Source organism: Danio rerio, chromosome 11 (assembly GCF_052040795.2).
Source record: "Danio rerio strain M-AB ecotype USA chromosome 11, GRCz13ab, whole genome shotgun sequence".
NCBI classification, from domain to species: Eukaryota; Metazoa; Chordata; class Actinopteri; order Cypriniformes; family Danionidae; genus Danio; species Danio rerio.
Genome location: NC_141031.1, coordinates 4,950,001 through 4,962,500, shown reverse-complemented (window position 1 = coordinate 4,962,500; position 12,500 = coordinate 4,950,001). Strand labels below are relative to the sequence as shown.

Genomic DNA, 12,500 nt, shown 5'->3' with positions numbered 1-12,500 from the left:
TTAATCAAAACACCTTGTTTTGCGTTTTACATTGGAAAGTTTTATAATTATAAATGTACATAAATATAAACCCTTTTTAGCATATTCAAACAAAAATTATTAGCCCAAAGAGTGATGTTCAAACTCTTAGAACTTGTGCTTATTAATTTGTATTTAATAGACCTGTTCATTTTTATGCCTCTCATTTCCTCTTATTTCTCTTGTGCATTTGTTATATTTTATTCATATTCTCCCTTTTTGTTTAAAAATGAATAGTGTGTAGAGACTGGATTCTGTTTTATTTGTAAATCTTTTGTTGTTATAAATAAAAATAAATAAAAAATGATGATGACGCCATTTGATCAGTCATCATGACTGCAGGAACTTTGAGCCCCGAAGTGTCCAGCTGTTTAGCTTGACGGCTCCGTTTTCAACTCCGCCCCGCCTGCGCTCGGCTAATCTAGTTGATCACCGGCTACAGCTGTGCTTCATGTCGAACGCACCTAGTAGTTGTCACAGTCTGGTGTCTTGTGTTTGTCATGTGACTTCCCCATGAGCTGTGCTCCATGTGCTTTATGTTTGCGTCATGTGATTCCTTTATTCCATTTCCCCACCGTTTGTTAATGTTAATGAGTTTCACTTGTGTTTGTCCTCTATTGGTTATTAGTTCAATCATGCCCCTTGTATTTATACCCCTGAGTTTGTTTAGTCACTTGTCTGGTCTTGTATTGTCTAAACCAGGGGTCACCAATCCTGGTCCTGGTGGGCCGGTGGCCCTGCAGGGTTTAGCTCCATCTTGCCCCAACACAACTGCCTGGATGTTTCAAGCATACCTAGTAAGACCTTGATTAGCTTGTTCAGGTGTGTTTGATTAGGGTTGGAGCTAAAATCTGCAGGACACTGGCCCTCCAGGAACAAGTTTGGTGACCACTGGTCTAAACCCTTGATGTCACGCCGCTGTGTATATGTTTCAGCCCCTGTAGTGAGTGTCTTTATTATTAAATCTGTGTATTTTGATAATTCCTGAGTTTCATGTGTTTGTGGAAATAGAGAACGTGACAATAATAGCTAGGCACATTTTTTTTCTCTGTCCTTGTAGAATCCAGAACTTATTGTTTGATATTTGGTTCAGCTGTTAAATAAAACTGAAATATTGTGTTTACCAGCATTTTTAAAGTCATAGATCACCTAAAAAAAAACGACAAATCTGTCATCATCCTTGGAAGAAAGTAAATCAGATGTGTTTGGAAGGGCATGCGGGTGAATAAATGATGACAGAATAGTAATTTATACAGTTGAACTGTCTACCTGGGATGGTTAATGTGACTGCATTAATATATTTTTAGCTGATCAATGCAAACTGAAATTCCCTGTGGAGGATGACTAAATTTAGCGAGAGGACGCTGATCTCTGGTCGATACTTGTTTGTAATGTTGAGCATTGAAAAGCCCTCCCAGTGTGACAAGATCCCTCTTTTTTATGGATTGTTCTTTGTTTGAACTCTTGCTGTATTAGATATTTGTTTTATCATTGACATCTCCCGTTGAGACTGTTTTAAAATAGTTCAGCATCAGTTTGTTTGCTTCAAGTCTGCTATGTGAGATGGCTTTCATATGGACTTTAATGAGAGAATAATAATCTATATTTAATGCAGAACTTTGTCTTGGATAATTAAAGCTTCACTTAATAGGGAATTTATTATGTTGGCTTAAGAAAGCCAGCATACGTTTGGTTTCAAGGACATAACAGTCTCCTCCTAGGCCGTTCATGCTACAAGGCCCACATTTGGTATAAATGTGCTTTCTGCATTCAAGATTGTTGCTATAGCTCCCCATGCCAATCACATGTATCATTATTGAATAATAATATAAAAAAGTATTACATGCTTAATAATTCAGCAATATAAAAAATGCTACAAGCCTTAAATTTGGCCAAAAGCTGTGTTCTGCATTAAATTTTGCTTCTATATTTTTTCATGTTTATCTGACTTACCGTTTTGCAATAAATAATTTAAGCATTATTTTTCTCAAAATATAGCAAGCCATAAACTTCATGGCTGCGTCCGAAACTGCCTACTACTCAGTAGGTACTGTATATGAATCTAAACGTACTACTCGACCGTTAGAAAAGTACGCTCTATACAGTATGAATGTGAAAAGTATGAATGGAATTCGGACGTACTACATCCGCCATTTTGTCATGGTCACATGACCTACCTGCTGTGGGATGCGCACTCCAACATCTCGCCGGAAGTAGTAAGTCATCCGGGTACTTCTCGCATACTGATTTTCGAATTCTATGAATTCGGACATACTACTCTACTCGCATGCTGATTTTAGCGTACTATATAGTATGGAAGTATGCGGTTTCAGACGCAGCCCATGACTTAAACTCCATACAAGGCAAGCCATTTTTGCATGTATCACTTTCACCCATATGTACGCCCCATTCACACGCCACACGCCACACGCCAGCTTCAACACTTCCCATTCACTTTGAATGGCTGACGTCAGGTGTTGCAGAACTGCATTGTAAATCCGTTGGCGCCCCTTCAGTGGTGTTGCTCGCTGCAGAAGTTGTAAACTTCTCATCTTTTCAAGTCACAAATGGATGCGTCAGCTAATCAAATTGCTAAATGCAAATGCACCGGCTCAGACAGTATCCAATTGAAGGCTGATTTCATTGGCTGATGCTGCTATGACAATTGCGTCAGCCCCAACTTCAGACATATGTGAGCCCGTGTGAATCGGGCTTAAGATTCATTCATTCATTCATTTTCGTTTCGGCTTAGTCCCTTTATTAATCTGGGGTCGCCACAGCAGAATGAACTGCCAACTTATCCAGTATATGTTTTACGCAGCGGATGCCCTTCCAGCTGCAACCCATCTCTGGGAAACATCCATACACACTCGTTCACACTCACACACTATGGACACTTAAGCCTACCCAATTCACCTGTACCGCATATCTTTAGACTGTGGGGGAAACCATAGCACCCGGAGGAAACCCACACGAACACAGGGAGAACATGCAAACTCCACACAGAAACACCAACTGACCCTGCCAAGGCTCGAACCAACGACCTTGCTGTGAAGCGACAGCACTACCTACTGTGCCACCGCGTCACCCTCTTAAGCGTCATATTTTCAATAAAATATAGACAAGTCCAGTTTTTGACTGTCATAGAGACATTGGGGTTGATTTTTATATCACTCATATTGGCTTTAGTGATTTGACCAGGGCTTAAGGGGGATGCTTCCAACTTGTCGGCAGCTTGATGCATACAAGTCGCATTTGGACAGCTTTGAAACGTTAGTTTTAATCTATATTATTTGCTTTTAATGTGTTTGAACTAATACTGCTGTTAAACATCGCCACCTACTGGACTGATTATTTAAATATGTGATCTAAGGAGATAGAAAACAACAGCTGCGAGTCATTTTACCCTCATCGTCAGACAATTTCTTATGCATTTTAAATGGGGTCATCGGTAAAGTCAACATTTTCTCTCTCTCTCTCTTTTTTTTTTTTAATATAAACAACCCAAACAAGTAATTCACATAAATGTTTTACACACACACAAATGTACTAGCACATTGATTAAAAGAGTTGCACAAACTGAAAACAAAGCGAGAGCTTAAAATTACAGAAAAACACATGGTAAATCCTACAAAATACAAACTAACTAAATGAAACACAAACGACTCCAGATTACAATCCATGTGCAAATCAGCCCAGCATAGTAACCAGTAACTTACTTTTATTGGTCACTTTTGGAAATTGTTCTGCTTGCATACCTGTTAAGTTTCGGTCCATTACCATAGTTTGCTCTGCACTGCAGTTATCTATTGCATGTGTGTGTGTGTGTGTGTGTGTGTGTGTGTGTGTGTGTGTGTGTGTGTGTGTGTGCGCGGCTACTTGACGAGCCCACTATCTACAGTATAACAGCTGACAGATCAGAAATACCGATGCTATATTTCAGCATCTTACCTCACGGCAGACACTGTATCAGGAGAACACTTTTCTCTCACGATTGAAACGCATCTGACAGAAGTATATCAGCTTTAACACGCATCTATCAAAATCAAGTTGAGCATTACTAAAACACTGTAAGCCACTCAAAGCGATATTGACAGCATTTTGGATTGATAATTCCTGTTGAGAAAGGCTGTAAACGGAAGTTTTAAGCATTCTATTGGAAGACACTGGTCGCTATTCGTTGCTCTCCGTTCAGGATTGAAGAAAAATGTCTATACTATGTACTTTTCTCCTGTCTTCTTGGCACAAATGCTTAATAACTTATCTGAAAGTAGTCATTTTAACACAACTTTAAGCAAAGTCACATGATTCAACTAAAACACACAAGAAGACACTCATAACCGTGTCAAGTACTTCACAAAAATGATAAAATAGTTATGAAGTGCCATCCAAAAACCCTAATGATATTTCAAAATTTGATATTTGCTTGACAAAAAATTGCACCTTGAGAATTATAACGCATTCACTGCATTAGGAAAACACTTCAGTTCTATTGACGTCTTTCAGGGACGTTAATCTAAACATTTCCTTGAATATTCTGTGATTTATTTATTTCTTTTTAATCTTTTGAAGTAAACATCTCTACAAAGTTTCTATTTGAAAACCCCGGCTCATAAAAGATTTGTCCTTTTCTTTGTTGGGAACACTTTCTTAACTGTTATTGACCGTTAAACTCTGTCTCAGTGTCTTACAGGAATTGATGATCCACCATGGCTACGTTTCGCTTCGGGCAGCACATCATAAAGTCCTCGGCTGTGTTTTTGAAGACGGAGTTGTCCTTCGCCCTAGTCAACCGAAAGCCGGTCGTACCTGGTCGTATCCTTTTCAGGTTTACCGTAGCGACTGGGGTTTTTACTCTGAGGTGAATCAAGAGCAGGTAGGATCTTCTTTTTTTTTTTCCCTCTCTGTTTACCGTATCGTGTTCTCTGAAGAGCAGTTCTGCTGATTCCTGCTGTTGCTCGGCAACAGTTTGCGCTTTGTTAAGTTTGGCCTGACCTTAGCATTAGGCCATATCAGCAGATGTTTACCATACATCCCAGAAGAACAAGACATTTCTGGGTAGAAGCCTCTTGGTTCTGATGTTTCTGAAATTAGCTGAAGACAAATTGCTTCCAAGTACAGGTGATACATCACGAGTCTGTGAATTTTTACATTTTCAGCTTAATTAGTCGGCGTATTTTGAATCTGTAATGGAATTATATGATGATAATTATACCATGGTGATTATTATAAGATGATACCATTCCCTGTAATTCCAAAAAAAAAAAAAAAGAAATAGAAAGAGAATACACATATGGTGTTATATATAGGTCAAAAGTTTGTGCAAAATTAATGACAATCATTTAAAACAAAACCTGTATGATTCATTAACTTTTTTTGTTTATATCCTCTAAAGAAATCATTGTATTTTCCAGGATCAGAGTAACCACCTGTCCATATGATGAAAATTGTTATAAATTGGAATAAGCTTTGAATGACACAACAGAACAGTGTGGATTTGGTAGAAACACAATAATTGTTTAGGTTCTGGAGGTACAAGAACTTTGAACAGGCTTTTTATACAACAATATCCATTTGTCAATTTAATCTCTTTTTTTTTCTTCATCACTTCTAAATCACCTAGATTACACTTATTTTACCAAAATAAGCTATGATCATGACTTGATTTTTAATTATTTCATTAGGACACTAAGGTCTGACTTTGCTTAGACAAGTCTTGTCACTTAACAGAAATAATGTCCAGTATAGAACATAAAGTCATGCTGCAGTGGAAACAGAATGAATATTGTGTCTGACTGTCATGAGCTTGAAGGACTGCATCCATACATCTCTGCAGGGACTTAAATAACTTATTAATAAAGTCATCTGGAATGGCAAAGAAACTATTCTTGCTGGACTCCCAAAGATTCTTTGGATTCATCTTTAATGCTGTCACCGTACCTTGTGTTCTCACTCTCTCCTCCAGTTCTATGTTACAGATTACCTTCTGTTAACTCCTTTTACTCTGTCACGAAGTCACAGGTCATTTGAGCTAATTCACTCCACCTGTTCTCATCTCTTTTTTCCTACTTATAGCATGTCATTTCCCTTAGTGTTAGTCAGTCTTTTGTCCGGGGTGTGTGTGTGTGTGTGTGTGTGTATCGTTCTGTTACTCACCCCATATTTGCCAGTGAACGAGTATGCCGTTTTTTTTGACTGTTTCCATGGCACTTCCCCGGCACTCAGCCGACTGGGTTTTCTTTGTTTGCAAAGACTTTCTCCTCAATAAATACTTTGTGTTCTGCACTTGAGTTCACTCATTCTTTTACCCGTGAAACATGCCTCCTCCTTCATCTTACCCTAGACATGCTCAATAATGTGCATGTCTGGTGACTGGGCTGGCCAATCCTAAAGTACATTGACCTTCTTTGCTTTCAGAAACTTTGATGTGGAAGCTGGAGTATGAGAAGGAATTTGAACAAGAGTTTGCCCTCTCCTGTGGTTTGTGATGTAATGGGCAGCACTAATGTCTTGATACCTCAGGCTGTTGATGTTGCCATCCACTCTGCAGATCTCTCGCATGCTCCCATACCGAATGAAATCCCAAATCATGATTTCTTTCTTCACTAAACTTGGTAAATCTTGGGTCCATGCGGGTTCCAATAGGTCTTCTGCAGTATTTGTGATGACCAGGATGCAGTTCAACCAGCCTGATCTCACGAGAAAACGTAAGTATTTTACGTTTTGCCAGTTTAGTGGCTAATTCGTACGAGTTCAGTCGGACGAAATGGTATGATTTTAAAAAGGAGGTGTGGCACCTAACCCCAACCGTCATTGGGGGATGAGCAAATCGTACTAAATTGTACGAATTAGATCGTACGAATTCATACGAATTAGCCACTAAATGAAAAAGTTACGAATTGCCGTGAGATTGTGTTGGTTCAACATATGATTCGTCAGAAAAATCGACTTTCTGCCACTTTTCCAAATGATCAACTAGAAGTCAAGTTATCATTTGTTGCTCTTACCACTGGAATTAATGACAACACCTTGCCTTGCCAACACTTTTTGTCGGGTAGTGTATGTTTGATTGCAGTGGGTCAAATGAACACTGGGGCAGTTTGATGCCACATACTTGTTCATTTTCCTGCTAATAATATTTAGTGGGACACATTATCAATAAATAAAGTAGCATTTGCATTCAGTTCTTTACACAACACCAAGTGAATACCACAAAAACAAATTAATAGTGTCTATGATTTGTAATGGAATACGTTTGCCTCACCTATCTTACTCTGTATGGCTAACTTTTCTAGCATGGTCAGGTTGCTCGGTAGCTCACCTTGTACAGAGAATTATTTGTAATGCAAAGTGCTCACGTTTGAGTCTGGTGAAGCACAGTTTATCTAAAGACATACTGTAAAATCATGGTAAATGCACATGGTTTTTGAAATAGTGTTTGAAAACACTATTGGTTGGATTTAGGCAATGATTTATGTCACTTTTGTTTGCTTTGTGATCTGTGACAAGCCCTGCATTCTTATAGATGTGTACAAGAAGGACATACAACAAAGCAATCTATAAATTTTGAATTGCCTAGAGTGCACTCTAATGGATTTGACATCTGAAATGTACCACAAAATGTACCAGGAGTAATGTATTTTACGTTTTGTAAAAATGCAGGCTGAGGAAAATATTTACAATTAGCCGGGGCTGTAAATTTATGTGCAATATGTGACAATTTCAGATTTGCAAAATTGTAGACAGCAGCCTATAGTGGATTTGACATCTCATTTGTGCAACAAAATGTAGCCGGAGTAACACATTTAACATTTAGGAGAAATCAAAATTAAACTGTATATGTGCTGTATGTGACACACTGTGCTAAATGTTTACACCCAAACTAAACGTTGCAGGTTTGAATCTTGTGTTGACAGTTGACATTAAAGTTAATCACAGCTGCATACTAATCTTTCAACCTCTTCTTTTGCAAGTAAATAGTGTGGGTTTGATTCTTTCATGAGATAACTTTATAAAAGTGTATAATGTTCTGTCACTTTGATTACTTTAGTTTCCATATAAGTATAGACTTATGCAAAGGCACTTCAGCTCGTTAAGTGGGGTCATGTTTTTATCTCAGCAAAGTCTTCGAGAACTTGACAACTCCTATTCCTATACTCCAAGTATGCTTCAATTCTGGAGAACATAAAATATATATGAAAAGTATGAACATGAAAAGTATGGGCATGCACAGCACTCAATACTTAGTTAGGGCTGCTTTTGCCTGAATTAATGCAGCAATGCGGCATGGCATGGAGTCGATCAGTCTGTGTTATTCACTGCTCATGTGTTATAAGCCCAGATTGCTCTGATAGTGGCCTTCAGCTCTTCTTCATTGTTGGGTCTGGCATATCGCGTCTTACTCTTCACAATACCCCATACCTTTTCTATGAGGCTAAGGTCAGGCTGGTTTGCTGGCCAATTAAGAACAGGGATAACTGGTAGCTTTTTGCTGGTGTCAAGTCCTGTTGGAAAATTAAATCTGCATTTTCATAAAGTTGGTCAGCAGCAGGAAGCATGAAGTGCTCTAAAACGTCCTGATATGAAGTTGCATTGACCTTGAACCTCAGAAAACACTGTGGAGCAACACTATTAGATGACATGGCACCCCAAACTATCACTGACTGTCGAAACTTTATATTGGACCTCAAGCAATGTGGATTGTGTGCCTCTTCTCTCTTCCTCCTGAGACCCTGATTTCCAATGGAAATGCCAAATTTATGCTTATCAGAAAACATAACTTTGAAGCACATAGCAGCAGCCCAGATGCGTCTGATGCTATCTATTTTTCAAGAGTGGCTTGACATAAGGAATGTGACAGCTGAAACCCATGTCTTGTATACGTGTATGCATTGAAGCACTGACTTCAGCGGCAGTCCACTCCTTGTGAATCTCCCCCACATTTTTTTAATGGGTTTTGTTTCACAATTCTCTCCAGGGTGCGGTTATCACTATTGCTTGTACACTTTTTTTGGCCTCTCAATTAATGTGCTTGGACACAGAGCTCTGTGAACAGCCAGCCTCTTTTGCAATGATCTTTTGTGTCTTGCCTGCCTTGTGCAAGGTGTCAATTGTCGTCTTTTGGATTGTCAAATTAATTGTTTTCCTTCATGATTGTGTCAACTAAAGCAGGGGTTCCCAAACTTTTCAGCCCGTGACCTCCAAAATAACAATGCCAGCGACTCGCAACCCCCAATATCTTCTGAGGTGGTTATAAATACAGAAACCTTGTGTGCAATGGCGCACACACAAACCAACAGACCCAAGTCTATTCTTCGTAGAATTTTTTAAATGTCTGTCAGTGCTGTAAATTTAGAAAGTTTAACCCAGTGTTAAAAAATGAATTTGCTGCATCTGACGCTATTGCTGTGTCTTTAATATAATATAATTACCCCAGGGGTCGCAATCCAATAGACCTAGTAACTATAAACTACTATAGTAACTATATAAAGTAGTATATAGTAACTATAAACAACTATTTTTTTTTTCTTTTTAGTAGGTTATGGATAAAATATGGTAATTCTTATGGTCCTATGGAAATCTAATTCAAATCCAATCAAATTACACAAGTTTAAAATGTAATTCGTTACATTACTGTATTCTCTAAAAATGTTATTAGACTACAGTAAAGTGTTGTTGTGGAATGTGTTTCACCCAACTTTCTTTGTTCTGTTTTTTTTTTTTTATTAAATGTTGCTGACACAATTGTACTTCTTTTCCTCAGTTGCATGCAAACACGAAAAAAGCTAACGTTGTGAATCATCAGATGCTCCTTAATAACCCCCCACCCCCTCCCTTTTTTTACTTATTTTTTTTTTTTTACACTTTTCCGCAAAATCAAAGTGGATACTTTTTATATCTATTAATCTTAGTGCCCAACCTACGAATGCAAACCTTGCATATATTTGCATGATTTCCATTGCTGATTTGTTTGAATAATGTCCTTATTCTCCTTTCGAATAGCAATAAGTCCTTGGCTTTGCAGCAAAAAGATCTTCGAGTGCTGTTCTGTCTTACGTAAGCCGCTATGTTTAGATTAACTCATGATGGGAAGCCATTTTTCACAGCATTATAGGCCACTGCAGCACAATCCTAAAATCTGATGAGAGGCTGCGGTGTTTGGAGGGCATACGCAATACATTAGCATTATTTAATTGTTACTCTCGCAGCCTAAGTGGCGTGAAACATTACAGCACTTCCAGAAAGTTGTGGTCCCAGGAGAGCTAAAGGACAACGCTGATGTTGTGTTGAAGAGAAGTTATTTTTGATTCTTTGATCTGATGTAAAAATAAGTTCAGACTCTATCCAAACTGCTGAGTTCGAGGTTTAGATGATAGAGAATAGATAATGTCTGCGGCGTTATTTTCAAATCAGTAGCTTTATTTCCACCATAGATTTATGACGTATGCGCAAAACTGGAATATCCTACAAAACATTCGTGAATAAAGAAGTTTTTTCATCTACTGAGTCAAAGAAACTGAAAATTGTAACAAAAATCATAACTTGAATTATAAGACCTTGATCTTTGCTCTTTTAATATCGAATATTTCAACTCTACTGTTTAACAAAGTGACTTTTACTTTTATTTACGGAAAATGTACTGGTGGTTTATTAAAGTTTTTGTAGCATAATATACAACACCAATGCAGACCATATCTCACTTTAAACTATATGAAAAATGTTAATAAAAGTAACCTTTTCAAACTTTTCAAGTTTAAAAATTGTTGGAAGAATGATCAAGGTCCCGCAATGAAATTCAAAAGCATAAATAATTAAGGAAAAAAAAAATGAAACTTGATTCACAAAATTAACGAACTTTTTTTTACAGCTTAATGAATAAATGAAATTAGCTGCGTTGGAATGAGACACTGTGGTACATTTTCTTCATTCATTCATTCATTCTTTCATTCATTTTCATCCATTTTTCTGGTGCTGGGTTACTGGGGCAGCAGTTTCAGGAGAGAACCCCAGATTTACCTCAAAATATATTTGGGAGCATATGTGCGAATAAAATCAATGTCCGACCAGTTTTCACAGCAAAATGTTCAAATGTTAAGCATCTTTGCACCTAACATCAACAAACACAGCGCTCAGGAAAGGTTGACCTGTCAACTTGCTGTAGTAAACAAAGCCCGCATTACTTGCCCCACCTTCAAGCTCTTATTATTGGCTCACTGTGCTAGAACACAAAACAAATAGATTGGGTAATATTAGCGGTCAATCACTTAATTCGATGACAGGGAGCTACAGTCACGAAAATGTAAAGATCTGGATCATACGAGAGAATGAAAACAACACTGGCAGATTTAGTTTTTGAAACCACCTAAAGTTACAAATAATGCCACATCTGATTAGTGATCATGTAATGAATGTCAATCCAGCTTTTACACTTCGCGAACAGTGGATAAAAGGCTTCCAGTGTTTAAAGTCCACAATGAAAATGACTAAGGCATTAACCGTAAAACTGGTGAGACGAAGTTTTCAGGTAGCAGTGCTTACCACCGAATCTATACAATTTAAGCATGAGATGTTCTAATGTTATTTAATCCTTCATTTAATCGTCACGAAAAGTCATAAAAAGACCATTATTGCTATTAAGATGACATATGCAAATAATATATCAATATCATCTGTGAAATATCAGACACCACCGTGAGAACAGCACGGTTATTATTGTTAATTCAGTTCATCTTATTCACGTCAAGCAGTGCGTGCAGGGCCGATGAGCGCATGCAGATTTTTGTTTATCTGTTAGTTGTGATTAGAGTGTTAATATATAATAGAATCTGTTAAATTGTGTATTAACAGTGCTCATAATTGTTAGTGAGAGCGACTAAATTTTGTCAGGTGCGTCTACACTTTTGAAGTTAGTAGTACCGGTGCTACCAAGAAGAATGGTTAATTTCTAGTCCTGTTAAGCTATTATAGCTGATCTCATTTTATTTTTCAAGTAGCTTGCCCAACACTAACAATAGCAACCCTTTTTACAGGGAGAAGCGTTATATATACCTGTGTATTTCCAAATCTTTTGATCAAAATAGCCCACTGATAATAATTTTAAATAATCACGACTAACATTTTTCCAATAATAGAGCAGCCCTCAGAATAAATATTGTTTGTTTGTTGTATTTATTATTAATCCTTTCACCATTTGGCTGATTGTGATGGTGAATGAGGATGTCGAGGCGGGGTTCTTCAGTGCGTCTCTCTCTACACCTCACCACAGGCTTAGCAGGTTTTGTCTTCTATCAAAGCCACTCACTTTGTACATGTGTGAGTTGAGAGAGTATGGAGAGGTAGACGGCATTTGGCAAAGATCTTAAAGCTCCCCCACAGCTCTTCAACATCAGTCTCGCACCTGAAACACAAGGCTCTTTGAGAGGAGAAGCGGGTCCCTGGAGCAACACTGCAAAAATCCCTGCGGCTTTAACTGCTCTGATTTA

General features: G+C 38.0%; 1 protein-coding gene across 11 annotated transcripts in view; it reads left to right on the top strand.

Annotated features, from left to right (window-relative positions):
* Nucleotides 1–12,500, top strand: part of LOC137490698 (bis(5'-adenosyl)-triphosphatase-like) — a 746,092-nt gene that overhangs the window by 159,720 nt on the left and 573,872 nt on the right. For 10 of the 11 annotated variants that reach the window (XR_015502296.1, XR_015502300.1, XR_015502303.1 and 7 more), the window contains one exon: nt 4,702–4,833. The gene's annotated coding sequence lies outside the window, so the exon portion shown is untranslated. Of the gene's footprint in view, nt 1–4,701; nt 4,834–12,500 lie in introns of those variants that run through there. The other variant, XM_087273183.1, reaches the window with a different exon arrangement.